Here is a 20994-nt window from a genome sequence, read left to right on the forward strand (position 1 = left end):
GGCTTGCAGCTGTTCGGGTTTCATTTGACGCCGATTGTATCTTGACCATTCACCACGAAGTCGTGAACAGATTCACTGAATGCACAAAGTTAAGCTTAGCACGAATCGCTACGTTGGGCAGAATAAAAAACAAAAAAAGAACCCTTTTTCTGGCAACAGGCTTCGGCATTTCTTAAGATGTACGAACTCGATTGATCTTTCTTATAATTGTGAGGCGCGTTGCAATAATCGCGCATTATAGTGGCCTAACCGGTTCCTCGAAGTAGGTCACCGCTGTCGAGCAGGTTGCATACGAGCCCCGTTGTACAACGCAGCGGGCAGCTGTGCTTGTGGTGTAGTGGTTATCACATCCGCCTAACACGCGGAAGGTCCCAGGTTCGATCCCTGGCAGGCACAAGGCATTTCTTTTTTTACAGTTTCAAAATACGCCATTGAACAAAGACTCATTCGCGAAAGCCGTGTACAGCTGTGCTTGTGGTGTAGTGGTTATCACATCCGCCTAACACGCGGAAGGCCCCAGGTTCGATCCCTGGCAGGCACAAGACATTTCTTTTTACAGTTTCAAAATACGCCATTGAACAAAGTCTCGTTCGCGAGAGCCGTGTACAGCTGTGCTTGTGGTGTAGTGGTTATCACATCCGCCTAACACGCGGAAGGCCCCAGGTTCGATCCCTGGCAGGCACAAGGCATTTCTTTTTTTACAGTTTCAAAATACGCCATTGAACAAAGACTCATTCGCAAGAGCCGTGTGCAGCTGTGCTTGTGGTGTAGTGGTTATCACATCCGCCTAACACGCGGAAGGCCCCAGGTTCGATCCCTGGCAGGCACAAGACATTTCTTTTTACAGTTTCAAAATACGCCATTGAACAAAGTCTCGTTCGCGAGAGCCGTGTACAGCTGTGCTTGTGGTGTAGTGGTTATCACATCCGCCTAACACGCGGAAGGCCCCAGGTTCGATCCCTGGCAGGCACAAAGCCTTTCTTTTTTTACAGTTTCAAAATACGCCATTGAACAAAGACTCATTCACGAAAGCCGTGTACAGCTGTGCTTGTGGTGTAGTCGCCATTCCACTTCCGGCTTTCGAGCGATACGGTCGCGGAATGTTCGGCTCCGACGGAGCGGTATCAGCGGCCCGAACGGGTCGCGGTAACAGGGTTTTTGCGCCTAGTGCCGACAATTATCAGGTGATTTTGCCCAATCTGCCTTCCGGACGCATCGCTGCGAATGCCGTTTTCATGCATGGTGATCCGAGAGCCCGGCCTTACCGCGTCGAAGATTACCGGGACACTTTGGCCAAGCTTGGTGCGCTCGACGACGTTTTGGCGTTGGGGGCGTATCAAATGAACCACGTATGGGCTGTGACACTGACGAGTGCTGAGGCTGCTCGGAAGTTGCTCTCCGCCATTGATGTGAAGGTATAGGATCGCCCATGTTTGCTCATTGACCTAAATAACCACGAGGTTCGCATGAAGCTTCACTGGTTGCTGCACGGCGTGACTGACGAAGACGTGCGTGTTGCCTTGACTCCCTATGGGAAAGTATTCGAAGTGAAACGGGAGAAGTGGCGAGCACCGGGCATCACAGAAAAGGGCTCAACGACGCGGTCTGTGGGACTAAAGCTGGACTCCGACGTGAAGGTGGATGACATTCCGCACCAGCTCAAGATTGCCGGAGAGCTGACTCTCGTTGTCGTTCCGGGCCGTGCACCGTTGTGCCTACGGTGCAAGAGTACCGGTCACATACGTCGCGACTGCCGAGTACCCCGCTGCAGTCGTTGTCGCCGCTTCGGCCACGAAGACGACGACTGCGCGAAGATATATGCCAGTGTGACCGGACCAGCGCAGGAAAGTGATGCACTAGAGCACCTCATGGACGAAGCAGACTCGGAAGAAACAGCAGGAGTTAACCCAAACTCTGCTGTGGAGATGGGTCGTCATGCCATGAAGAAGAGGGCGTGTGTGAAGCACCAGGTAAGCCCGACGCCGGGCTTCCATACGAAGGCGTAGAAGAAAGCAGTGAAAAGGTGAATGCAAGCAGCACCGGCGACACGTGTCTTGGCTCAGCAGATGAGACCCCCTCCGATGCTGAACCGATGACTGGGATTGAAAGCGACAGTGGCACTGTGACGGGAAAGCGTCCCCGTGACGAAGGGGAAAAAGACAAGGGCACCACTGCTGCCTCGCCGGACGAACCACCCGCCAAAACGACTCCCGCTCGGCGGCCTGTCATCCGGCCACGGCCAAACATTTCGTCGGAGCGCAAGACGGCGGAAACGCCGCCTTCGCCAACTTAAGGACTGTACTGGGACAAGGCGTTCAGGAAGGAATTGCAGTTGTAAGGTAAGCGCCATGCCCCTGGGTTTTTCGTAGCCTTACAATGGTGCAAATAGAAAATTCAATCCGTGTGGCGACTTTAAATGTGCGTGGCCTGGCCTCACGGAGAAAACAATGTCAGCTTTATCGGCTAGTAAGCGACCTCGACCTTGACATACTGGCAGTCCAAGAGACTAAAGTCCATGGCGACGATGAAACTGGGGGCATGGTGCGCCAATTCTTGCCGCGGTATTCTGTTATAGTTAGCCATGCCATAGGTACTTCTTCTGGTTGCGTTTTGTTCGTCAGACAGTCTGGGTGCTAAAGTAGAAGCCTCAACGTCATGTCCGTCTGGTCGGCTCATTGTTTGTGATCTTTTGTTTTCGGGATTGGAATGGCGCGTAATATGCTTGTACGCACCGACTGTCACTGACGAAAGACGCATGTTTTTCGAACAACTAAAGCAGTATACCAAATGTAATAGGCTCCTAATCATTATTGGCGATTTCAACTGCGTCCTTTCAGCCAAAGACAAAACTAGCGAACGACATTACAGGGATGCAAGTACGGCTGTCTTAAGCGATACAGTAAGAGAACATGGTTTGGAGGATGTGGCCGAATGTCTCGGTGGTGGCCGGACTATGCAGTACACCCACTTTCAGGCAGCCAGCCATGCCCGACTAGATAGGGCGTACGTGAGTGTTGAATTGGTACCGCTTTGCAAGGCATACCGTATTAACGCCGTTTCATTTAGTGACCACTGCTTGGTTAGCTTTGTAGTAGCTAGCACGAAAGAAACGAAAAGGGCCTTCGAGTGGCAACTATGGAAATTGAATTCGAATCTGCTGAGTGATGAAAAATTTATGGAGGAAGTAATGACGGAAGTTGAAAAAATGAAAGTTCGCAGTAAAAACACGTTTAGAGAAAAATGGGAGAACTTCAAGCAGGTCATTAAATTGAAGGCTTTGGAACGCTCGAGCGCTATAAGCAGAGAAAAAGGAGCAGAAGAAAAGCTCATGCGCAGAAACCTGGAAAAATTGCTCCTCGAAGAATGTAGATTGCCCGGCATGTTTCTTGAAGATATTCGCGCGTTGAAAAGTAAAATTGAGCGGTTCGATGTCGAAAGATACCGCGGTGCTATGGTTCGGGCAAGAGCCGAGCGACTGATAACGGCAGAAGCACCGTCAAAAAGGGCGTTGGGCTCAGAAAAGTGGCATGCGCGTCGTAATCAGATAACAGAAATTGAACACGAGGGTGAAGTCAGCGATGTCGCAGATGTTATCGAGCGTGCTTTCTTTGAGCACTTCAATGGTTTATTCGCCGCCAGCTCAGTTGATGTCGATCGTTTTAAAAAAAAAATTTTTACCGCTGATGCCAAAGCTTGACAATAATGCAAAAGAATTATTGGAGGAACCCATTTCGGAAGAGGAAGTTAACAGTGCTATTGAAAGTATGTATCCCGGGAAATCGCCTGGCCCTGATGGTCTGACTTCCGCCTTTTATAAGTGTTTCAAGTTTGAAATAACACCAGCCTTAGCCGACGTTTATAATGAGGCATTCGAGCTGAAAATATTACCCCCGTCCTTTTCATCATCTCACACTGTTCTTATACCAAAATCGGAAGACCCCGTTGCACTGCGCAAAGTAAATTCTTACCGCCCAATCTGCCTCACTAATGGAGATTACAAGATATTCATGAAAATCCTAGCTAAAAGGTTGCAAACAGTCATTACGGAGCTCGTGGGGCCGCATCAGACGTGCGGCATTAAAGGTCGAACTATCCTCACGAATATACACGCAGCCCGGAGCATCCTCGAATGTTGCGACGCTATTGGTGCGCGAGTCGCAATGCTGCAAATCGACCTCGAGAAGGCTTTTGACAGGGTGCCTCATGAAATTCTGCTGTGCATCCTAGATTATGTGAATTTAGGGAAAATAATCAAAGAGGGGGTTGTCATGGCGTACCGAGACTGCTCAACGCGGCTAATCGTTAACAAGGTGGTGGGGAAGCGCATCCCAGTCAAGCGTTCGGTCCGTCAGGGTTGTCGTCTCTCACCGTTATTGTTTTGTTTGTACATAGAGTCCTTTTGTTTGAGTGTCATAGAGAATGACTGTGTCCGTGGGTTTAAGCTGCACGAGGTTGAAGTCCGACTGTTGGCTTATGCGGATGATATTGCCATTTTTTGCACGGACTCTGACAGCATAGCAGATGCTGTCAAATGCGTTACTAACTTCTGTGCTGCAAGTGGCAGCGCTGTAAACTGGGGAAAATGCCTTGGCTTTTGGCACGGTGACTGGGCAGAAACCCCAGACAGTTTTGCCAGCATAAGGTTTGTTACGACACCGGTGAAATACTTGGGTGCCCCCCTCGAATGCTACAAAGACAGCGACGCGTACTGGAGGAGCCAAGTGGATAACCTGCGGGAAAGAGTGAACAAGTGGAATGGCTGGAATTGGTCTATGTTTTCTAAAGCCACAATTTGCAACATATTCTTAGTGAGTAAAATTTGGTATATCTTACAAGTCTTACATTGCTCAAGGGTAAACATCCAAAAATTTCACCGTGTGTTCGCTGTCTTTGTGTGGGAATCGTCTTGGGAAAGATCGAGTCGGACCAATTTATTTCTTCGAGTGCGAAATGGAGGACTCGGCTTGTCGCATTTGTTTTTAAGACAGGTAGTCAATCGATTTTGTTTCTTTAGAGACGTCGACAACCCATTCCTTCGCACTGTCTGTCAACTTCGCCTGGGGCAACACTTGCCTAACATGGTTGTATCAACCTGCAGCGTACCTGGTGGTGTTTATGGCTTTCTCCGCGAAGTTGTACTTTCTTGTAGGTTTCTGTCAGTGCGGTTTTCACTTGAATACTTGAGTCAAGTCCGACGAAGAAAGTTGTACAAGGACCTATGTGATGTGTTTTTACCAGTGCCTTTGCATCGGTCACTTTACAATGTATGCCATGGCCACACTGTACTAAAGCGCGTCAAAGCGATGAAAATATCGCCAGGTGCTGAGAATTTCTTTTTTAAATTACATACCGGTACGCTGACCGTCAAAACCTGGATGGCTGCAAAGGGGTTTTATGTTCCTTGGGGCACGCATTGCATAATATGCAGAAAGGAGGAGACAATTGAGCATGTATTCATTGACTGCTGGGATGCTGTTTTTCTTTGGGACGTGCTCCAGCGCACGATCAAAAAAGATTTCCCCATTGATGCATATGGCATCCGCTATTTGCAAATACAAAGTGACGATGGTACCCCATATGATATGATAATGCTTATGGCTCTTCATAGCATTTGGAAATCCAGGATGGCAGCCATGCACTTTGATGTAGATGCACGAGCACCCACCCAGTACTTCAAAGAGTATATAACAATTTTGTGGATGAACAAAAGTTGCAGGAATTCACCCCAGAATGGTTGCCGCGCGTCGAATTACTATCGACGATAAAAACATTTTAACAGATGCGTGGCCACATCGTTTGTGCCACGGTTTTTACAATGTTTTGGATTGTGTTGTGTAACTATCAGTTAATATGTGTATTGTTTACGTGAGCCGAAAACAGGCAATAAAGAAAAAAAAAGTGCTTGTGGTGTAGCGGTTATCACATCCGCCTAACACGCGGAAGGCCCCAGGTTCGATCCCTGGCAGGCTCAAGAGCACTTTTGTTTTACAGTTTCAATATACGTCATTGAACAAAGACTCAATCGTGAGAGCTCTGCACAGCTGTGCTTGTGGTGTAGTGGTTATCACATCCGCTTCACACGCGGAAGGCCCCAGGTTCAATCCCTGGCAGGCACAAGAGCATTTCTTTTTTTAATTTCAATATACGTCATTGAACAAAGACTCAATCGTGAGAGCTCTGCACAGCTGTGCTTGTGGTGTAGTGGTTATCACATCCGCCTAACACGCGGAAGGCCCCATTTTCGATCCCTGGCAGGCACAAGAGCGTTTCTTTTTTTAGTTTCAATATACGTCATTGAACAAAGACTCATTCATGAGAGCTCAGCACAGCTGTGCTTGTGGTGTAGTGGTTATCACATCCGCTTCACACGCGGAAGGCCCCAGGTTCGATCCCTGGCAGGCACAGGAGCATTTATTTTTTTCAATTTCAATATACGTCATTGAACAAAGACTCATTCGTGAGAGCTCTGCACACCTGTTCCTGTGGTGGAGTGTTTATCTCATCCGCTTCACACACGGAAGGCCCAGGGTTCAATCCCTTGCAGACACAAGAGAATTTCTTTTTTTACACTTTCAATATACGTCATTGAACAAAGACTCAATCGTGAGAGCTCTGCACAGCTGTGCTTGTGGTGTAGTGGTTATCACATCCGCCTTAACGCGGAAGGCCCCAGGTTCGATCCCTGGCATGCACAAGAGCACTTCTTTTTTACAGTTTCAATATACGTCATTGAACAAAGGCTCATTCGTGAGACCTCTGCGCAGCTGTGCTTGTGGTGTAGCGGTTATCACATCCGCCTAACACGCGGAAGGCCCCAGGTTCGATCCCTGGCAGGCACAGGAGCATTTATTTTTTTCAATTTCAATATACGTCATTGAACAAAGACTCATTCGTGAGAGCTCTGCACACCTGTTCCTGTGGTGGAGTGTTTATCTCATCCGCTTCACACACGGAAGGCCCAGGGTTCAATCCCTTGCAGACACAAGAGAATTTCTTTTTTTACACTTTCAATATACGTCATTGAACAAAGACTCAATCGTGAGAGCTCTGCACAGCTGTGCTTGTGGTGTAGTGGTTATCACATCCGCCTAACACGCGGAAGGCCCCAGGTTCGATCCCTGGCAGGCACAAGAGCACTTTGTTTACAGTTTCAATATACGTCATTGAACAAAGACTCAATCGTGAGAGCTCTGCACAGCTGTGCTTGTGGTGTAGTGGTTATCACATCCGCTTCACACGCGGAAGGCCCCAGGTTCGATCCCTGGCAGGCACAAGAGCATTTCTTTTTTTTACAGTTTCAATATACTTCATTGAACAAAGACCCATTCGTGAAAGCTCTGCACAGCTGTGCTTGTGGTGTAGTGTTTATCACATCCGTTTCACACCCGGAAGGCCCAGGGTTCAATCCCTGGCAGGCACAAGAACATTTCTTTTTTTACAGTTTCAATATACGTCATTGAACAAAGAGTCAATCGTGAGGGCTCTGCACAGCTGTACTTGTGGTGAAGTGTTTATCTCATCAGCTTCACACACGGAAGGCCCAGGGTTCAATTCCTGGCAGACACAAGAGAATTTCTTTTTTTACACTTTCAATATACGTCATTGAACAAAGACTGATTCGTCAGAGCGCTGCACAGCTGTGCTTGTTGTGTAGTGGTTATCACATCTGCCTAACACGCGGAAGGCCCCAGGTTCGATCCGTGGCAGGCACAAGAGCACTTCTTTTTTGCAGTTTCAATATACGTCATTGAACAAAGACTAATTCATGAGAGGTCTGCACAGCTGTGCTTGTGGTGTAGTGGTTATCACATCCGCCTTACACGCGGAAGGCCCCAGGTTCGATCCCTAGCAGGCACAAGAGAATTTCTTTTTTTACACTTTCAATATATGTCATTGAACAAAGACTCATTCGTCAGAGCGCTGCACAGCTGTGCTTGTGGTGTAGCGGTTATCACATCCGCCTAACACGCGGAAGGCCCCAGGTTCGATCCCTGGCAGGCACAAGGGCACTTCTTTTTTTACAGTTTCAATATACGTCATTGAACAAAGACTCAATCGTGAGAGCTCTGCACAGCTGTGCTTGTGGTGTAGTGGTTATCACATGCGCTTCACACGCGGAAGGCCCCAGGTTCGATCCCTGGCAGGCACAAGAGCATTTCTTTTTTCACAGTTTCAATAAACTTCATTGAACAAAGACTCATTCGTCAGAGCGCTGCACAGCTGTGCTTGTGGTGTAGTGGTTATCACATCCGCTTAACATAACACGCGGAAGGCCCCAGGTTCGATCCTTGGCAGGCACAAGAGTACTTCTTTTTTACAGTTTCAATATACTTCAATGAAGAAAGACTCAACTGTGAGAGCTCTGCACAGCTGTGCTTGTGGTGTAGTGGTTATCACATCCACCTAACACGCGGAAGGCCCCAGGTTCGATCCCTGGCAGGCACAAGAGCATTTCTTCTTTTAGTTTCAATATACGTCATAGAACAAAGACTCATTCATGAGAGCTCTGCACAGCTGTGCTTGTGGTGTAGTGGTTATCACATCCGCTTCACACGCGGATGGCGCCAGGTTCGATCCCTTGCAGGCACAAGGGCATTCCTTTTTTTAATTTCAATATACGTCATTGGACAAAGGCTCATTCGTGAGAGCTCTGCACAGCTGTGCTTGTGGTGTAGTGGTTATCACATCCGCTTCACGCGCGGAAGGCCCCAGGTTCAATCCCTGGCAGGCACAAGAGCATTTCTTTTCTTTAATTTCAATATACGTCATTAAACAAAGACTCAATCGTGAGAGCTCTGCACAGCTGTGCTAGTGGTGTTGTGGTTATCACATCCGCCTGACACGCGGAAGGCCCCAGGTTCGATCCGAGGCAGGCACAAGGGCGTTTCTTTTTTTAGTTTCAATATACGTCATTGAACAAAGACTCATTCATGAGAGCTCTGCACAGCTGTGCTTGTGGTGCAGTGGTTATCACATCCGCCTTACACGCGGAAGGTCCCAGGTTCGATCCCTGGCATGCATAAGAGCACTTCTTTTTTACTGTTTCAATATACGTCATTGAACAAAGACTAATTCATGAGAGCTCTGCACAGCTGTGCTTGTGGTGTAGTGGTTATCACATCCGCCTTACACGCGAAAGACCCCAGGTTCGATCCCTGGCAGGCACAAGAGCATTTCTTTTTTTACAGTTTCAATATACTTCATTGAACAAAGACCCATTCGTGAGAGCTCTGCACAGCTGTGCTTGTAGTGTAGTGTTTATCACATCCGCTTCACACCCGGAAGGCCCAGGGTTCAATCCCTGGCAGGCACAAGAACATTCCTTTTTTTACAGTTTCAATATATGTCATTGAACAAAGACTCATTCGTCAGAGCGCTGCACAGCTGTGCTTGTGGTGTAGTGGTTATCACATCCGCTTAACATAACACGCGGAAGGCCGCAGGTTCGATCCGTGGCAGGCACAAGAGTACTTCTTTTTTACAGTTTATATATACTTCAATGAACAAAGACTCGATTGTGACAGCTCTGCACAGCTGTGCTTGTGGTGTAGTGGTTATCACATCCACCTAACACGCGGAAGGCCCCAGGTTCGATCCCTGGCAGGCACAAGAGCACTTCTTTTTTTACAGTTTCAATATACGTCATTGAACAAAGACTCAATCGTGAGAGCTCTGCACAGCTGTGCTTGTGGTGTAGTGGTTATCACATCCGCTTCACACGCGGAAGGCCCCAGGTTCAATCCTTGGCAGGCACAAGAGCATTTCTTTTTTTTAATTTCAATATACGTCATTGAACAAAGACTCAATCGTGAGAGCTCTGCACAGCTGTGCTTGTGGTGTAGTGGTTATCACATCCGCCTAACACGCGGAAGGCCCCAGGTTCGATCCCTAGCAGGCACAAGAGCGTTTCTTTTTTTAGTTTCAATATACGTCATTGAACAAAGACTCATTCATGAGAGCTCTGCACAGCTGTGCTTGTGGTGTAGTGGTTATCACATCCGCCTTACACGCGGAAGGCCCCAGGTTCGATCCCTGGCATGTATAAGAGCCCTTCTTTTTTACAGTTTCAATATACGTCATTGAACAAAGGCTCATTCGTGAGACCTCTGCACAGCTGTGCTTGTGGTGTAGTGGTTATCACATCCGCTTCACACGCGGAAGGCCCCAGGTTCAATCCCTGGCAGGCACAAGAGCATTTCTTTTTTTTTAATTTCAATATACGTCATTGAACAAAGACTCAATCGTGAGAGCTCTGCACAGCTGTGCTTGTGGTGTAGTGGTTATCACATCCGCCTAACACGCGGAAGGCCCCAGGTTCGATCCGTGGCAGGCACAAAAGCACTTCTTCTTTTGCAGTTTCAATATACGTCATTGAACAAAGACTAATTCATGAGAGCTCTGCACAGCTGTGCTTGTGGTGTAGTGGTTATCACATCCGCCTTACACGCGAAAGACCCCAGGTTCGATCCCTGGCAGGCACAAGAGCATTTCTTTCTTTACAGTTTCAATATACTTCATTGAACAAAGACCCATTCGTGAGAGCTCTGCACAGCTGTGCTTGTAGTGTAGTGTTTATCACATCCGCTTCACACCCGGAAGGCCCAGGGTTCAATCCCTGGCAGGCACAAGAACATTTCTTTTTTTACAGTTTCAATATATGTCATTGAACAAAGACTCATTCGTCAGAGCGCTGCACAGCTGTGCTTGTGGTGTAGTGGTTATCACATCCGCTTAACATAACTCGCGGAAGGCCGCAGGTTCGATCCGTGGCAGGCACAAGAGTACTTCTTTTTTACAGTTTATATATACTTCAATGAACAAAGACTCGATTGTGACAGCTCTGCACAGCTGTGCTTGTGGTGTAGTGGTTATCACATCCACCTAACACGCGGAAGGCCCCAGGTTCGATCCCTGGCAGGCACAAGAGCACTTCTTTTTTTACAGTTTCAATATACGTCATTGAACAAAGACTCAATCGTGAGAGCTCTGCACAGCTGTGCTTGTGGTGTAGTGGTTATCACATCCGCTTCACACGCGGAAGGCCCCAGGTTCAATCCTTGGCAGGCACAAGAGCATTTCTTTTTTTTTAATTTCAATATACGTCATTGAACAAAGACTCAATCGTGAGAGCTCTGCACAGCTGTGCTTGTGGTGTAGTGGTTATCACATCCGCCTAACACGCGGAAGGCCCCAGGTTCGATCCCTAGCAGGCACAAGAGCGTTTCTTTTTTTAGTTTCAATATACGTCATTGAACAAAGACTCATTCATGAGAGCTCTGCACAGCTGTGCTTGGGGTGTAGTGGTTATCACATCCGCCTTACACGCGGAAGGCCCCAGGTTCGATCCCTGGCATGTATAAGAGCACTTCTTTTTTACAGTTTCAATATACGTCATTGAACAAAGGCTCATTCGTGAGACCTCTGCACAGCTGTGCTTGTGGTGTAGCGGTTGTCACATCTGCCTAACACGCGGAAGGCCCCAGGTTCGATCCCTGGCAGGCACAAGAGCACTTCTTTTTTTGCAGTGTCAATATACGTCATTGAACAAAGACTCAATCGTGAGAGCTCTGCACAGCTGTGCTTGTGGTGTAGTGGTTATCACATCCGCCTTAACGCGGAAGGCCCCAGGTTCGATCCCTTGCATGCACAAGAGCACTTCTTTTTTACAGTTTCAATATACGTCATTGAACAAAGGCTCATTCGTGAGACCTATGCACAGCTGTGCTTGTGGTGTAGTGGTTATCACATCCGCCTAACACGCGGAAGGCCCCAGGTTTGATCCCTGGCAGGCACAAGAGCACTTCTTTTTTTACAGTTTCAATATACTTCATTGAACAAAGTCTCATTCGTGAGAGCTCTGCACGGCTGTGCTTGTGGTGTAGTGTTTATCTCATCCGCTTCACACCCGGAAGGCCCAGGGTTCAATCCCTGGCAGACACAAGAGAATTTCTTTTTTTTACACTTTCAATATATGTCATTGAACAAAGACTCATTCGTCAGAGCGCTGCACAGCTGTGCTTGTGGTGTAGTGGTTATCACATCCGCCTAACACGCGGAAGGCCCCAGGTTCGATCCCTAGCAGGCACAAGAGCGTTTCTTTTTTTAGTTTCAATATACGTCATTGAACAAAGACTCATTCATGAGAGCTCTGCCCAGCTGTGCTTGTGGTGTAGTGGTTATCACATCCGCCTTACACGCGGAAGGCCCCAGGTTCGATCCCTGGCATGTATAAGAGCACTTCTTTTTTACAGTTTCAATATACGTCATTGAACAAAGGCTCATTCATGAGAGCTCAGCACAGCTGTGCTTGTGGTGTAGTGGTTATCACATCCGCTTCACACGCGGAAGGCCCCAGGTTCGATCCCTGGCAGGCACAGGAGCATTTATTTTTTTTAATTTCAATATACGTCATTGAACAAAGACTCATTCGTCAGAGCGCTGCACAGCTGTGCTTGTTGTGTAGTGGTTATCACATCTGCCTAACACGCGGAAGGCCCCAGGTTCGATCCCTGGCAGGCACAAGAGCATTTCTTTTTTTACAGTTTCAATATACTTCATTGAACAAAGACCCATTCGTGAGAGCTCTGCACAGCTGTGCTTGTGGTGTAGTGTTTATCAGATCCGCTTCACACCCGGAAGGCCCAGGATTCAATCCCTGGCAGGAACAAGAGTACTTTTTTTTACAGTTTCAATATACGTCATTGAACAAAGACTCAATCGTGAGAGCTCTGCACAGCTGTGCTTGTGGTGTAGTGGTTATCACATCCGCCTAACACGCGGAAGGCCCCAGGTTCGATCCCTGGCAGGCACAAGAGCACTTCTTTTTTTACAGTTTCAATATACGCCATTGAACAAAGACTCAATCGTGAGAGCTCTGCACAGCTGTGCTTGCGGTGTAGTGGTTATCACATCCGCTTCACACGCGGAAGGCCCCAGGTTCAATCCCTGGCAGGCACAGGAGCATTTATTTTTTTTAATTTCAATATACGTCATTGAACAAAGACTCAATCGTGAGAGCTCTGCACAGCTGGGCTTGTGGTGTAGTGGTTATCACATCCGCCTAACACGCGGAAGGCCCCAGGTTCGATCCCTGGCAGGCACAAGAGCGTTTATTTTTTTAGTTCCAATATACGTCATTGAACAAAGACTCATTCATGAGAGCTCTGCACAGCTGTGCTTGTGGTGTAGTGGTTATATCATCCACCTAATACGCGAAAGGCCCCAGGTTCGATCTCTGGCAGGCACAAGAGCACTTCCTTTTTACAGTTTCAATATACGTCATTGAACAAAGACTCAATCGTGAGAGCTCTGCACAGCGTTGCTTGTGGTGTAGTGGTTATCACATCCGCCTAACACGCGGTAGGCCCCAGGTTCGATCCCTGGCAGGCACAAGAGCATTTATTTTTTTACAGTTTCAATATACTTCATTGAACAAAGACCCATTCGTGAGAGCTCTGCACAGCTGTGCTTGTAGTGTAGTGTTTATCACATCCGCTTCACACCCGGAAGGCCCAGGGTTCAATCCCTGGCAGGCACAAGAACATTTCTTTTTTTACAGTTTCAATATATGTCATTGAACAAAGACTCATTCGTCAGAGCGCTGCACAGCTGTGCTTGTGGTGTAGTGGTTATCACATCCGCTTAACATAACACGCGGAAGGCCGCAGGTTCGATCCGTGGCAGGCACAAGAGTACTTCTTTTTTACAGTTTATATATACTTCAATGAACAAAGACTCAATTGTGACAGCTCTGCACAGCTGTGCTTGTGGTGTAGTGGTTATCACAGCCACCTAACACGCGGAAGGCCCCAGGTTCGATCCCTGGCAGGCACAAGAGCACTTCTTTTTTACAGTTTCAATATACGTCATTGAACAAAGACTCAATCGTGAGAGCTCTGCACAGCTGTGCTTGTGGTGTAGTGGTTATCACATCCGCTTCACACGCGGAAGGCCCCAGGTTCAATCCCTGGCAGGCATAAAAGCATTTCTTTTTTTTTAATTTCAATATACGTCATTGAACAAAGACTCAATCGTGAGAGCTCTGCACAGCTGTGCTTGTGGTGTAGTGGTTATCACATCCGCCTAACACGCGGAAGGCCCCAGGTTCGATCCCTAGCAGGCACAAGAGCGTTTCTTTTTTTAGTTTCAATATACGTCATTGAACAAAGACTCATTCATGAGAGCTCTGCACAGCTGTGCTTGTGGTGTAGTGGTTATCACATCCGCCTTACACGCGGAAGGCCCCAGGTTCGATCCCTGGCATGTATAAGAGCACTTCTTTTTTACAGTTTCAATATACGTCATTGAACAAAGGCTCATTCGTGAGACCTCTGCACAGCTGTGCTTGTGGTGTAGCGGTTGTCACATCTGCCTAACACGCGGAAGGCCCCAGGTTCGATCCCTGGCAGGCACAAGAGCACTTCTTTTTTTACAGTTTCAATATACGTCATTGAACAAAGACTCAATCGTGAGAGCTCTGCACAGCTGTTCTTGTGGTGTAGTGGTTATCACATCCGCCTTAACGCGGAAGGCCCCAGGTTCGATCCCTTGCATGCACAAGAGCACTTCTTTTTTACAGTTTCAATATACGTCATTGAACAAAGGCTCATTCGTGAGATCTATGCACAGCTGTGCTTGTGGTGTAGTGGTTATCACATCCGCCTAACACGCGGAAGGCCCCAGGTGCGATCCCTGGCAGGCACAAGAGCACTTCTTTTTTTTACAGTTTCAATATACTTCATTGAACAAAGTCTCATTCGTGAGAGCTCTGCACGGCTGTGCTTGTGGTGTAGTGTTTATCTCATCCGCTTCACACCCGGAAGGCCCAGGGTTCAATCCCTGGCAGACACAAGGAATTTCTTTTTTTATACTTTCAATATATGTCATTGAACAAAGACTCATTCGTCAGAGCGCTGCACAGCTGTGCTTGTGGTGTAGCGGTTATCACATCCGCCTAACACGCGGAAGGCCCCAGGTTCGATCCCTAGCAGGCACAAGAGCGTTTCTTTTTTTAGTTTCAATATACATCATTGAACAAAGACTCATTCATGAGAGCTCTGCAAAGCTGTGCTTGTGGTGTAGTGGTTATCACATCCGCCTTACACGCGGTAGGCCCCAGGTTCGATCCCTGGCATGTATAAGAGCACTTCTTTTTTACAGTTTCAATATACGTCATTGAGCAAAGGCTCATTCATGAGAGCTCAGCACAGCTGTGCTTGTGGTGTAGTGGTTATCACATCCGCTTCACACGCGGAAGGCCCCAGGTTCGATCCCTGGCAGGCACAGGAGCATTTATTTTTTTTAATTTCAATATACGTCATTGAACAAAGACTCATTCGTCCGAGCGCTGCACAGCTGTGCTTGTTGTGTAGTGGTTATCACATCTGCCTAACACGCGGAAGGCCCCAGGTTCGATCCCTGGCAGGCACAAGAGCATTTCTTTTTTTACAGTTTCAATATACTTCATTGAACAAAGACCCATTCGTGAGAGCTCTGCACAGCTGTGCTTGTGGTGTAGTGTTTATCACATCCGCTTCACACCCGGAAGGCCCAGGATTCAATCCCTGGCAGGCACAAGAACATTTCTTTTTTTACAGTTTCAATATACGTCATTGAACAAAGACTCATTCGTCAGAGCGCTGCACAGCTGTGCTTGTGGTGTAGTGCTTATCACATCCGCTTAACATAACACGCGGAAGGCCCCAGGTTCGATCCTTGGCAGGCACGAGAGTACTTCTTTTTTACAGTTTTAATATACTTCAATCAACAAAGACTCAACTGTGAGAGCTCTGCACAGCTGTGCTTGTGGTGTAGTGGTTATCACGTCCACCTAACACGCGGAAGGCCCCAGGTTCGATCCCTGGCAGGCACAAGAGCATTTCTTTTTTTTAGTTTCAATAGACGTCATTGAACAAAGACTCATTCATGAGAGCTCTGCACAGCAGTGCTTGTGGTGTAGTGGTTATCACATCTGCTTCACATGCGGATGGCGCAAGGTTCGATCCCTTGCAGGCACAAGGGCATTCCTTTTTTTAATTTCAATATACGTCATTGGACAAAGGCTCATTCGTGAGAGCTCTGCACAGTTGTGCTTGTGGTGTAGTGGTTATCACATCCACCTAATACGCGAAAGGCCCCAGGTTCGATCTCTGGCAGGCACAAGAGCACTGCCTTTTTACAGTTTCAATATACGTCATTGAACAAAGGTTCATTCGTGAGAGCTCTGCACAGCTGTGCTTGTGGTGTAGCGGTTATCACATCCGCCTAACACGCGGAAGGCCCCAGGTTCGATCCCTGGCAGGCACAAGAGCACTTCTTTTTTTACAGTTTCAATATACGTCATTGAACAAAGACTCAATCGTGAGAGCTCTGCACAGCTGTGCTTGCGGTGTAGTGGTTATCACATCCGCTTTACACGCGGAAGGCCCCAGGTTCAATCCCTGGCAGGCACAGGAGCATTTATTTTTTTTAATTTCAATATACGTCATTGAACAAAGACTCAATCGTGAGAACTCTGCACAGCTGTGCTTGTGGTGTAGTGGTTATCACATCCGCCTAACACGCGGAAGGCCCCAGGTTCGATCCCTGGCAGGCACAAGAGCGTTTCTTTTTTTTTTCCAATATACGTCATTGAACAAAGACTCATTCATGAGAGCTCTGCACAGCTGTGCTTGTGGTGTAGTGGTTATCACATCCACCTAATACGCGAAAGGCCCCAGGTTCGATCTCTGGCAGGCACAAGAGCACTTCCTTTTTACAGTTTCAAAATACGTCATTGAACAAAGACTCAATCGTGAGAGCTCTGCACAGCGTTGCTTGTGGTGTAGAGGTTATCACATCCGCCTAACACGCGGAAGGCCCCAGGTTCGATCCCTGGCAGGCACAAGAGCATTTCTTTTTTTACAGTTTCAATATACTTCATTGAACAAAGACCCATTCGTGAGAGCTCTGCACAGCTGTGCTTGTAGTGTAGTGTTTATCACATCCGCTTCACACCCGGAAGGCCCAGGGTTCAATCCCTGGCAGGCACAAGAACATTTCTTTTTTACAGTTTCAATATATGTCATTGAACAAAGACTCATTCGTCAGAGCGCTGCACAGCTGTGCTTGTGGTGTAGTGGTTATCACATCCGCTTAACATAACACGCGGAAGGCCGCAGGTTCGATCCGTGGCAGGCACAAGAGTACTTCTTTTTTACAGTTTATATATACTTCAATGAACAAAGACTCAATTGTGACAGCTCTGCACAGCTGTGCTTTTGGTGTAGTGGTTATCACATCCACCTAACACGCGGAAGGCCCAGGTTCGATCCCTGGCAGGCACAAGAGCACTTCTTTTTTTACAGTTTCAATATACGTCATTGAACAAAGACTCAATCGTGAGAGCTCTGCACAGCTGTGCTTGTGGTGTAGTGGTTATCACATCCGCTTCACACGCGGAAGGCCCCAGGTTCGATCCCTTGCAGGCACAAGGGCATTCCTTTTTTTAATTTCAATATATGTCATTGGACATAGGCTCATTCGTCAGAGCGCTGCACAGCTGTGCTTGTTGTGTAGTGGTTATCACATCCGCCTAACACGCGGAAGGCCCCAGGTTCGATCCGTGGCAGGCACAAAAGCACTTCTTTTTTTGCAGTTTCAATATACGTCATTGAACAAAGACTAATTCATGAGAGCTCTGCACAGCTGTGCTTGTGGTGTAGCGGTTATCACATCCGCCTAACACGCGGAAGGCCCCAGGTTCGATCCCTGGCAGGCACAAGAGCGCTTCTTTTTATACAGTTTCAATATACGTCATTGAACAAAGACTCAATCGTGAGAGCTCCGTACAGCTGTGCTTGTGGTGTAGTGGTTATCACATCCGCTTAACATAACACGCGGAAGGCCCCAGGTTCGATCCGTGGCAGGCACAAGAGTACTTTTTTTTACATTTTTAATATACTTCAATGAACAAAGACTCAATTGTGAGAGCTCTGCACAGCTGTGCTTGTGGTGTAGTGGTTATCACATCCACCTAACACGCGGAAGGCCCCAGGTTCGATCCCTGACAGGCACAAGAACATTTCTTTTTTTAGTTTCAATATACGTCATTGAACAAAGACTCATTCATGAGAGCTCTGCACAGCTGTGCTTGTGGTGTAGTGGTTATCACATCCGCTTCACACGCGGATGGCGCCAGGTTCGATCCCTTGAAGCCACAAGGGCATTTCTATTTTTAATTTCAATATACGTCATTGGACAAAGGCTCATTCGTGAGAGCTCTGCACAGCTTTCCTTGTGGTGTAGTGGTTATCACATCCACCTAATTCGCGAAAGGCCCCAGGTTCGATCTCTGGCAGGCACAAGAGCACTTCCTTTTTACAGTTTCAATATACGTCATTGAACAAAGGTTCATTCGTTAGAGCTCTGCACAGCTGTGCTTGTGGTGTAGCGGTTATCACATCCGCCTAACACGCGGAAGGCCCCAGGTTCGATCCCTGGCAGGCACAAGAGCACTTCTTTTTTTACAGTTTCAATATACGTCATTGAACAAAGACTCAATCGTGAGAGCTCTGCACAGCTGTGCTTGCGGTGTAGTGGTTATCACATCCGCTTCACACGCGGAAGGCCCCAGGTTCAATCCCTGGCAGGCACAAGAGCACTTCTTTTTTTACAGTTTCAATATACGTCATTGAACAAAGACTCAATCGTGAGAGCTCTGCACAGCTGTGCTTGTGGTGTAGTGGTTATCACATCCGCTTCACACGCGGAAGGCCCCAGGTTCGATCCCTTGCAGGCACAAGGGCATTCCTTTTTTTAATTTCAATATATGTCATTGGACATAGGCTCATTCGTCAGAGCGCTGCACAGCTGTGCTTGTTGTGTAGTGGTTATCACATCCGCCTAACACGCGGAAGGCCCCAGGTTCGATCCGTGGCAGGCACAAAAGCACTTCTTTTTTTGCAGTTTCAATATACGTCATTGAACAAAGACTAATTCATGAGAGCTCTGCACAGCTGTGCTTGTGGTGTAGCGGTTATCACATCCGCCTAACACGCGGAAGGCCCCAGGTTCGATCCCTGGCAGGCACAAGAGCGCTTCTTTTTTTACAGTTTCAATATACGTCATTGAACAAAGACTCAATCGTGAGAGCTCCGTACAGCTGTGCTTGTGGTGTAGTGGTTATCACATCCGCTTAACATAACACGCGGAAGGCCCCAGGTTCGATCCGTGGCAGGCACAAGAGTACTTTTTTTTACTTTTTTAATATACTTCAATGAACAAAGACTCAATTGTGAGAGCGCTGCACAGCTGTGCTTGTGGTGTAGTGGTTATCAGATCCACCTAACACGCGGAAGGCCCCAGGTTCGATCCCTGACAGGCACAAGAACATTTCTTTTTTTAGTTTCAATATACGTCATTGAACAAAGACTCATTCATGAGAGCTCTGCACAGCTGTGCTTGTGGTGTAGTGGTTATCACATCCGCTTCACACGCGGATGGCGCCAGGTTCGATCCCTTGAAGCCACAAGGGCATTTCTATTTTTAATTTCAATATACGTCATTGGACAAAGGCTCATTCGTGAGAGCTCTGCACAGCTTTCCTTGTGGTGTAGTGGTTATCACATCCACCTAATTCGCGAAAGGCCCCAGGTTCGATCTCTGGCAGGCACAAGAGCACTTCCTTTTTACAGTTTCAATATACGTCATTGAACAAAGGTTCATTCGTGAGAGCTCTGCACAGCTGTGCTTGTGGTGTAGCGGTTATCACATCCGCCTAACACGCGGAAGGCCCCAGGTTCGATCCCTGGCAGGCACAAGAGCACTTCTTTTTTTACAGTTTCAATATACGTTATTGAACAAAGACTCAATCGTGAGAGCTCTGCACAGCTGTGCTTGCGGTGTAGTGGTTATCACATCCGCTTCACACGCGGAAGGCCCCAGGTTCAATCCCTGGCAGGCACAGGAGCATTTATTTTTTTTTATTTCAATATACGTCATTGAATAAAGACTCAATCGTGAGAGCTCTGCACAGCTGTGCTTGTGGTGTAGTGGTTATCACATCCGCCTAACACGCGGAAGGCCCCAGGTTCGATCCCTGGCAGGCACAAGAGCGTTTCTTTTTTTAGTTCCAATATACGTCATTGAACAAAGACTCATTCATGAGAGCTCAGCACAGCTGTGTTTGTGGTGTAGTGGTTATCACATCCGCTTCACACGCGGAAGGCCCCAGGTTCGATCCCTGGCAGGCACAGGAGCATTTACTTTTTTTAATTTCAATATACGTCATTGAACAAAGACTCATTCGTCAGAGCGCTGCACAGCTGTGCTTGTTGTGTAGTGGTTATCACATCCGCCTTACACGCGGAAGGCCCCAGGTTCGATCCCTGTAGGCACAAGAGCACTTCTTTTTTACAGTTTCAATATACGTCATTGAACAAAGACTCAATCGTGAGAGCTCCGCACAGCTGTGCTTGTGGTGTAGGGGTTATCACATCCGCTTAACATAACACGCGGAAGGCGCCAGGTTCGATCCGTGGCAGGCACAAGAGTACTTCTTTTTTACATTTTCAATATACTTCAATGAACAAAGACTCAATTGTGAGAGCTCTGCACAGCTGTGCTTGTGGTGTAGTGGTTATCACATCCACCTAACACGCGGAAGGCCCCAGGTTCGATCCCTGACAGGCACAAGAGCATTTCTTTTTTTAGTTTCAATATACTTCATTGAACAAAGACCCATTCGTGAGAGCTCTGCACAGCTGTGCTTGTTGTGTAGTGTTTATCACATCCGCTTCACACCCGGAAGGCCCAGGGTTCAATCCCTGGAAGGCACAAGAACATTTCTTTTTTTACAGTTTCAATATATGTCATTGAACAAAGACTCATTCGTCAGAGCGCTGCACAGCTGTGCTTGTGGTGTAGTGGTTATCACATCCGTTTAACATAACACGCGGAAGACCCCAGGTTCGATCCGTGGCAGGCACAAGAGTACTTCTTTTTTACAGTTTATAT

The 20994-nt window shown here is 47.5% G+C and overlaps 77 non-coding genes across 77 annotated transcripts; all 77 read left to right on the forward strand.

Annotated features, from left to right (window-relative positions):
* Window positions 1–323: 323 nt before the first annotated feature.
* Window positions 324–396, forward strand: TRNAV-AAC (transfer RNA valine (anticodon AAC)). The gene has a single exon. It is a non-coding gene; the product is annotated as a tRNA-Val (tRNA).
* Window positions 397–468: 72 nt separating this feature from the next.
* On the forward strand, window positions 469–541 carry TRNAV-AAC (transfer RNA valine (anticodon AAC)). Its single transcript has one exon. It is a non-coding gene; the product is annotated as a tRNA-Val (tRNA).
* Window positions 542–611: 70 nt separating this feature from the next.
* On the forward strand, window positions 612–684 carry TRNAV-AAC (transfer RNA valine (anticodon AAC)). The gene has a single exon. It is a non-coding gene; the product is annotated as a tRNA-Val (tRNA).
* Window positions 685–756: 72 nt separating this feature from the next.
* Window positions 757–829, forward strand: TRNAV-AAC (transfer RNA valine (anticodon AAC)). The gene has a single exon. It is a non-coding gene; the product is annotated as a tRNA-Val (tRNA).
* Window positions 830–899: 70 nt separating this feature from the next.
* Window positions 900–972, forward strand: TRNAV-AAC (transfer RNA valine (anticodon AAC)). The gene has a single exon. It is a non-coding gene; the product is annotated as a tRNA-Val (tRNA).
* Window positions 973–5898: 4926 nt separating this feature from the next.
* Window positions 5899–5971, forward strand: TRNAV-AAC (transfer RNA valine (anticodon AAC)). Its single transcript has one exon. It is a non-coding gene; the product is annotated as a tRNA-Val (tRNA).
* A 72-nt stretch (window positions 5972–6043) lies between these two features.
* On the forward strand, window positions 6044–6116 carry TRNAV-CAC (transfer RNA valine (anticodon CAC)). Its single transcript has one exon. It is a non-coding gene; the product is annotated as a tRNA-Val (tRNA).
* Window positions 6117–6187: 71 nt separating this feature from the next.
* TRNAV-AAC (transfer RNA valine (anticodon AAC)) lies at window positions 6188–6260 on the forward strand. The gene has a single exon. It is a non-coding gene; the product is annotated as a tRNA-Val (tRNA).
* Window positions 6261–6331: 71 nt separating this feature from the next.
* TRNAV-CAC (transfer RNA valine (anticodon CAC)) lies at window positions 6332–6404 on the forward strand. Its single transcript has one exon. It is a non-coding gene; the product is annotated as a tRNA-Val (tRNA).
* Window positions 6405–6766: 362 nt separating this feature from the next.
* On the forward strand, window positions 6767–6839 carry TRNAV-AAC (transfer RNA valine (anticodon AAC)). Its single transcript has one exon. It is a non-coding gene; the product is annotated as a tRNA-Val (tRNA).
* A 218-nt stretch (window positions 6840–7057) lies between these two features.
* TRNAV-AAC (transfer RNA valine (anticodon AAC)) lies at window positions 7058–7130 on the forward strand. The gene has a single exon. It is a non-coding gene; the product is annotated as a tRNA-Val (tRNA).
* Window positions 7131–7200: 70 nt separating this feature from the next.
* TRNAV-CAC (transfer RNA valine (anticodon CAC)) lies at window positions 7201–7273 on the forward strand. Its single transcript has one exon. It is a non-coding gene; the product is annotated as a tRNA-Val (tRNA).
* Window positions 7274–7784: 511 nt separating this feature from the next.
* TRNAV-UAC (transfer RNA valine (anticodon UAC)) lies at window positions 7785–7857 on the forward strand. The gene has a single exon. It is a non-coding gene; the product is annotated as a tRNA-Val (tRNA).
* A 73-nt stretch (window positions 7858–7930) lies between these two features.
* On the forward strand, window positions 7931–8003 carry TRNAV-AAC (transfer RNA valine (anticodon AAC)). Its single transcript has one exon. It is a non-coding gene; the product is annotated as a tRNA-Val (tRNA).
* Window positions 8004–8076: 73 nt separating this feature from the next.
* Window positions 8077–8149, forward strand: TRNAV-CAC (transfer RNA valine (anticodon CAC)). Its single transcript has one exon. It is a non-coding gene; the product is annotated as a tRNA-Val (tRNA).
* Window positions 8150–8222: 73 nt separating this feature from the next.
* TRNAV-AAC (transfer RNA valine (anticodon AAC)) lies at window positions 8223–8300 on the forward strand. The gene is given in 2 exon segments: window positions 8223–8259; window positions 8265–8300. It is a non-coding gene; the product is annotated as a tRNA-Val (tRNA).
* A 72-nt stretch (window positions 8301–8372) lies between these two features.
* Window positions 8373–8445, forward strand: TRNAV-AAC (transfer RNA valine (anticodon AAC)). Its single transcript has one exon. It is a non-coding gene; the product is annotated as a tRNA-Val (tRNA).
* A 71-nt stretch (window positions 8446–8516) lies between these two features.
* On the forward strand, window positions 8517–8589 carry TRNAV-CAC (transfer RNA valine (anticodon CAC)). The gene has a single exon. It is a non-coding gene; the product is annotated as a tRNA-Val (tRNA).
* Window positions 8590–8660: 71 nt separating this feature from the next.
* TRNAV-CAC (transfer RNA valine (anticodon CAC)) lies at window positions 8661–8733 on the forward strand. The gene has a single exon. It is a non-coding gene; the product is annotated as a tRNA-Val (tRNA).
* A 216-nt stretch (window positions 8734–8949) lies between these two features.
* On the forward strand, window positions 8950–9022 carry TRNAV-UAC (transfer RNA valine (anticodon UAC)). Its single transcript has one exon. It is a non-coding gene; the product is annotated as a tRNA-Val (tRNA).
* Window positions 9023–9094: 72 nt separating this feature from the next.
* TRNAV-UAC (transfer RNA valine (anticodon UAC)) lies at window positions 9095–9167 on the forward strand. Its single transcript has one exon. It is a non-coding gene; the product is annotated as a tRNA-Val (tRNA).
* Window positions 9168–9536: 369 nt separating this feature from the next.
* On the forward strand, window positions 9537–9609 carry TRNAV-AAC (transfer RNA valine (anticodon AAC)). The gene has a single exon. It is a non-coding gene; the product is annotated as a tRNA-Val (tRNA).
* A 73-nt stretch (window positions 9610–9682) lies between these two features.
* Window positions 9683–9755, forward strand: TRNAV-CAC (transfer RNA valine (anticodon CAC)). Its single transcript has one exon. It is a non-coding gene; the product is annotated as a tRNA-Val (tRNA).
* A 72-nt stretch (window positions 9756–9827) lies between these two features.
* Window positions 9828–9900, forward strand: TRNAV-AAC (transfer RNA valine (anticodon AAC)). Its single transcript has one exon. It is a non-coding gene; the product is annotated as a tRNA-Val (tRNA).
* Window positions 9901–9971: 71 nt separating this feature from the next.
* On the forward strand, window positions 9972–10044 carry TRNAV-UAC (transfer RNA valine (anticodon UAC)). The gene has a single exon. It is a non-coding gene; the product is annotated as a tRNA-Val (tRNA).
* A 72-nt stretch (window positions 10045–10116) lies between these two features.
* On the forward strand, window positions 10117–10189 carry TRNAV-CAC (transfer RNA valine (anticodon CAC)). Its single transcript has one exon. It is a non-coding gene; the product is annotated as a tRNA-Val (tRNA).
* Window positions 10190–10262: 73 nt separating this feature from the next.
* Window positions 10263–10335, forward strand: TRNAV-AAC (transfer RNA valine (anticodon AAC)). Its single transcript has one exon. It is a non-coding gene; the product is annotated as a tRNA-Val (tRNA).
* A 73-nt stretch (window positions 10336–10408) lies between these two features.
* Window positions 10409–10481, forward strand: TRNAV-UAC (transfer RNA valine (anticodon UAC)). The gene has a single exon. It is a non-coding gene; the product is annotated as a tRNA-Val (tRNA).
* Window positions 10482–10850: 369 nt separating this feature from the next.
* Window positions 10851–10923, forward strand: TRNAV-AAC (transfer RNA valine (anticodon AAC)). Its single transcript has one exon. It is a non-coding gene; the product is annotated as a tRNA-Val (tRNA).
* Window positions 10924–10996: 73 nt separating this feature from the next.
* Window positions 10997–11069, forward strand: TRNAV-CAC (transfer RNA valine (anticodon CAC)). Its single transcript has one exon. It is a non-coding gene; the product is annotated as a tRNA-Val (tRNA).
* Window positions 11070–11142: 73 nt separating this feature from the next.
* Window positions 11143–11215, forward strand: TRNAV-AAC (transfer RNA valine (anticodon AAC)). The gene has a single exon. It is a non-coding gene; the product is annotated as a tRNA-Val (tRNA).
* Window positions 11216–11286: 71 nt separating this feature from the next.
* On the forward strand, window positions 11287–11359 carry TRNAV-UAC (transfer RNA valine (anticodon UAC)). Its single transcript has one exon. It is a non-coding gene; the product is annotated as a tRNA-Val (tRNA).
* Window positions 11360–11431: 72 nt separating this feature from the next.
* Window positions 11432–11504, forward strand: TRNAV-AAC (transfer RNA valine (anticodon AAC)). The gene has a single exon. It is a non-coding gene; the product is annotated as a tRNA-Val (tRNA).
* Window positions 11505–11721: 217 nt separating this feature from the next.
* On the forward strand, window positions 11722–11794 carry TRNAV-AAC (transfer RNA valine (anticodon AAC)). Its single transcript has one exon. It is a non-coding gene; the product is annotated as a tRNA-Val (tRNA).
* Window positions 11795–12014: 220 nt separating this feature from the next.
* Window positions 12015–12087, forward strand: TRNAV-AAC (transfer RNA valine (anticodon AAC)). The gene has a single exon. It is a non-coding gene; the product is annotated as a tRNA-Val (tRNA).
* A 71-nt stretch (window positions 12088–12158) lies between these two features.
* On the forward strand, window positions 12159–12231 carry TRNAV-UAC (transfer RNA valine (anticodon UAC)). The gene has a single exon. It is a non-coding gene; the product is annotated as a tRNA-Val (tRNA).
* A 72-nt stretch (window positions 12232–12303) lies between these two features.
* Window positions 12304–12376, forward strand: TRNAV-CAC (transfer RNA valine (anticodon CAC)). The gene has a single exon. It is a non-coding gene; the product is annotated as a tRNA-Val (tRNA).
* Window positions 12377–12448: 72 nt separating this feature from the next.
* Window positions 12449–12521, forward strand: TRNAV-AAC (transfer RNA valine (anticodon AAC)). Its single transcript has one exon. It is a non-coding gene; the product is annotated as a tRNA-Val (tRNA).
* Window positions 12522–12738: 217 nt separating this feature from the next.
* TRNAV-AAC (transfer RNA valine (anticodon AAC)) lies at window positions 12739–12811 on the forward strand. Its single transcript has one exon. It is a non-coding gene; the product is annotated as a tRNA-Val (tRNA).
* A 73-nt stretch (window positions 12812–12884) lies between these two features.
* Window positions 12885–12957, forward strand: TRNAV-CAC (transfer RNA valine (anticodon CAC)). Its single transcript has one exon. It is a non-coding gene; the product is annotated as a tRNA-Val (tRNA).
* A 72-nt stretch (window positions 12958–13029) lies between these two features.
* Window positions 13030–13102, forward strand: TRNAV-AAC (transfer RNA valine (anticodon AAC)). The gene has a single exon. It is a non-coding gene; the product is annotated as a tRNA-Val (tRNA).
* Window positions 13103–13317: 215 nt separating this feature from the next.
* TRNAV-AAC (transfer RNA valine (anticodon AAC)) lies at window positions 13318–13391 on the forward strand. The gene has a single exon. It is a non-coding gene; the product is annotated as a tRNA-Val (tRNA).
* Window positions 13392–13760: 369 nt separating this feature from the next.
* On the forward strand, window positions 13761–13833 carry TRNAV-AAC (transfer RNA valine (anticodon AAC)). Its single transcript has one exon. It is a non-coding gene; the product is annotated as a tRNA-Val (tRNA).
* Window positions 13834–13905: 72 nt separating this feature from the next.
* Window positions 13906–13978, forward strand: TRNAV-CAC (transfer RNA valine (anticodon CAC)). The gene has a single exon. It is a non-coding gene; the product is annotated as a tRNA-Val (tRNA).
* Window positions 13979–14051: 73 nt separating this feature from the next.
* On the forward strand, window positions 14052–14124 carry TRNAV-AAC (transfer RNA valine (anticodon AAC)). The gene has a single exon. It is a non-coding gene; the product is annotated as a tRNA-Val (tRNA).
* Window positions 14125–14195: 71 nt separating this feature from the next.
* TRNAV-UAC (transfer RNA valine (anticodon UAC)) lies at window positions 14196–14268 on the forward strand. Its single transcript has one exon. It is a non-coding gene; the product is annotated as a tRNA-Val (tRNA).
* Window positions 14269–14340: 72 nt separating this feature from the next.
* TRNAV-AAC (transfer RNA valine (anticodon AAC)) lies at window positions 14341–14413 on the forward strand. The gene has a single exon. It is a non-coding gene; the product is annotated as a tRNA-Val (tRNA).
* A 217-nt stretch (window positions 14414–14630) lies between these two features.
* TRNAV-AAC (transfer RNA valine (anticodon AAC)) lies at window positions 14631–14703 on the forward strand. The gene has a single exon. It is a non-coding gene; the product is annotated as a tRNA-Val (tRNA).
* A 219-nt stretch (window positions 14704–14922) lies between these two features.
* Window positions 14923–14995, forward strand: TRNAV-AAC (transfer RNA valine (anticodon AAC)). Its single transcript has one exon. It is a non-coding gene; the product is annotated as a tRNA-Val (tRNA).
* A 71-nt stretch (window positions 14996–15066) lies between these two features.
* On the forward strand, window positions 15067–15139 carry TRNAV-UAC (transfer RNA valine (anticodon UAC)). The gene has a single exon. It is a non-coding gene; the product is annotated as a tRNA-Val (tRNA).
* A 72-nt stretch (window positions 15140–15211) lies between these two features.
* TRNAV-CAC (transfer RNA valine (anticodon CAC)) lies at window positions 15212–15284 on the forward strand. Its single transcript has one exon. It is a non-coding gene; the product is annotated as a tRNA-Val (tRNA).
* A 72-nt stretch (window positions 15285–15356) lies between these two features.
* Window positions 15357–15429, forward strand: TRNAV-AAC (transfer RNA valine (anticodon AAC)). The gene has a single exon. It is a non-coding gene; the product is annotated as a tRNA-Val (tRNA).
* A 369-nt stretch (window positions 15430–15798) lies between these two features.
* Window positions 15799–15871, forward strand: TRNAV-AAC (transfer RNA valine (anticodon AAC)). The gene has a single exon. It is a non-coding gene; the product is annotated as a tRNA-Val (tRNA).
* A 72-nt stretch (window positions 15872–15943) lies between these two features.
* On the forward strand, window positions 15944–16016 carry TRNAV-CAC (transfer RNA valine (anticodon CAC)). Its single transcript has one exon. It is a non-coding gene; the product is annotated as a tRNA-Val (tRNA).
* A 71-nt stretch (window positions 16017–16087) lies between these two features.
* Window positions 16088–16160, forward strand: TRNAI-AAU (transfer RNA isoleucine (anticodon AAU)). The gene has a single exon. It is a non-coding gene; the product is annotated as a tRNA-Ile (tRNA).
* A 72-nt stretch (window positions 16161–16232) lies between these two features.
* On the forward strand, window positions 16233–16305 carry TRNAV-AAC (transfer RNA valine (anticodon AAC)). The gene has a single exon. It is a non-coding gene; the product is annotated as a tRNA-Val (tRNA).
* Window positions 16306–16378: 73 nt separating this feature from the next.
* TRNAV-UAC (transfer RNA valine (anticodon UAC)) lies at window positions 16379–16451 on the forward strand. The gene has a single exon. It is a non-coding gene; the product is annotated as a tRNA-Val (tRNA).
* A 72-nt stretch (window positions 16452–16523) lies between these two features.
* Window positions 16524–16596, forward strand: TRNAV-AAC (transfer RNA valine (anticodon AAC)). The gene has a single exon. It is a non-coding gene; the product is annotated as a tRNA-Val (tRNA).
* Window positions 16597–16666: 70 nt separating this feature from the next.
* On the forward strand, window positions 16667–16739 carry TRNAI-AAU (transfer RNA isoleucine (anticodon AAU)). The gene has a single exon. It is a non-coding gene; the product is annotated as a tRNA-Ile (tRNA).
* Window positions 16740–16810: 71 nt separating this feature from the next.
* On the forward strand, window positions 16811–16884 carry TRNAV-AAC (transfer RNA valine (anticodon AAC)). Its single transcript has one exon. It is a non-coding gene; the product is annotated as a tRNA-Val (tRNA).
* Window positions 16885–17252: 368 nt separating this feature from the next.
* On the forward strand, window positions 17253–17324 carry TRNAV-AAC (transfer RNA valine (anticodon AAC)). Its single transcript has one exon. It is a non-coding gene; the product is annotated as a tRNA-Val (tRNA).
* A 73-nt stretch (window positions 17325–17397) lies between these two features.
* On the forward strand, window positions 17398–17470 carry TRNAV-CAC (transfer RNA valine (anticodon CAC)). Its single transcript has one exon. It is a non-coding gene; the product is annotated as a tRNA-Val (tRNA).
* Window positions 17471–17541: 71 nt separating this feature from the next.
* Window positions 17542–17614, forward strand: TRNAV-AAC (transfer RNA valine (anticodon AAC)). The gene has a single exon. It is a non-coding gene; the product is annotated as a tRNA-Val (tRNA).
* A 73-nt stretch (window positions 17615–17687) lies between these two features.
* Window positions 17688–17760, forward strand: TRNAV-AAC (transfer RNA valine (anticodon AAC)). The gene has a single exon. It is a non-coding gene; the product is annotated as a tRNA-Val (tRNA).
* Window positions 17761–17833: 73 nt separating this feature from the next.
* TRNAV-AAC (transfer RNA valine (anticodon AAC)) lies at window positions 17834–17911 on the forward strand. The gene is given in 2 exon segments: window positions 17834–17870; window positions 17876–17911. It is a non-coding gene; the product is annotated as a tRNA-Val (tRNA).
* A 71-nt stretch (window positions 17912–17982) lies between these two features.
* On the forward strand, window positions 17983–18055 carry TRNAV-AAC (transfer RNA valine (anticodon AAC)). Its single transcript has one exon. It is a non-coding gene; the product is annotated as a tRNA-Val (tRNA).
* A 360-nt stretch (window positions 18056–18415) lies between these two features.
* On the forward strand, window positions 18416–18488 carry TRNAV-AAC (transfer RNA valine (anticodon AAC)). Its single transcript has one exon. It is a non-coding gene; the product is annotated as a tRNA-Val (tRNA).
* Window positions 18489–18561: 73 nt separating this feature from the next.
* Window positions 18562–18634, forward strand: TRNAV-CAC (transfer RNA valine (anticodon CAC)). The gene has a single exon. It is a non-coding gene; the product is annotated as a tRNA-Val (tRNA).
* Window positions 18635–18707: 73 nt separating this feature from the next.
* On the forward strand, window positions 18708–18780 carry TRNAV-CAC (transfer RNA valine (anticodon CAC)). The gene has a single exon. It is a non-coding gene; the product is annotated as a tRNA-Val (tRNA).
* Window positions 18781–18851: 71 nt separating this feature from the next.
* Window positions 18852–18924, forward strand: TRNAV-AAC (transfer RNA valine (anticodon AAC)). The gene has a single exon. It is a non-coding gene; the product is annotated as a tRNA-Val (tRNA).
* Window positions 18925–18997: 73 nt separating this feature from the next.
* TRNAV-AAC (transfer RNA valine (anticodon AAC)) lies at window positions 18998–19070 on the forward strand. Its single transcript has one exon. It is a non-coding gene; the product is annotated as a tRNA-Val (tRNA).
* Window positions 19071–19143: 73 nt separating this feature from the next.
* Window positions 19144–19221, forward strand: TRNAV-AAC (transfer RNA valine (anticodon AAC)). Its single transcript is given in 2 exon segments — window positions 19144–19180; window positions 19186–19221. It is a non-coding gene; the product is annotated as a tRNA-Val (tRNA).
* A 504-nt stretch (window positions 19222–19725) lies between these two features.
* Window positions 19726–19798, forward strand: TRNAV-AAC (transfer RNA valine (anticodon AAC)). The gene has a single exon. It is a non-coding gene; the product is annotated as a tRNA-Val (tRNA).
* A 73-nt stretch (window positions 19799–19871) lies between these two features.
* TRNAV-CAC (transfer RNA valine (anticodon CAC)) lies at window positions 19872–19944 on the forward strand. Its single transcript has one exon. It is a non-coding gene; the product is annotated as a tRNA-Val (tRNA).
* A 72-nt stretch (window positions 19945–20016) lies between these two features.
* On the forward strand, window positions 20017–20089 carry TRNAV-AAC (transfer RNA valine (anticodon AAC)). Its single transcript has one exon. It is a non-coding gene; the product is annotated as a tRNA-Val (tRNA).
* Window positions 20090–20160: 71 nt separating this feature from the next.
* On the forward strand, window positions 20161–20233 carry TRNAV-CAC (transfer RNA valine (anticodon CAC)). Its single transcript has one exon. It is a non-coding gene; the product is annotated as a tRNA-Val (tRNA).
* A 366-nt stretch (window positions 20234–20599) lies between these two features.
* Window positions 20600–20672, forward strand: TRNAV-AAC (transfer RNA valine (anticodon AAC)). The gene has a single exon. It is a non-coding gene; the product is annotated as a tRNA-Val (tRNA).
* The last annotated feature ends 322 nt before the right edge of the window (window positions 20673–20994 follow it).

This window comes from Rhipicephalus microplus, chromosome 2 (assembly GCF_043290135.1).
Source record: "Rhipicephalus microplus isolate Deutch F79 chromosome 2, USDA_Rmic, whole genome shotgun sequence".
NCBI lineage: Eukaryota > Metazoa > Arthropoda > Arachnida > Ixodida > Ixodidae > Rhipicephalus > Rhipicephalus microplus.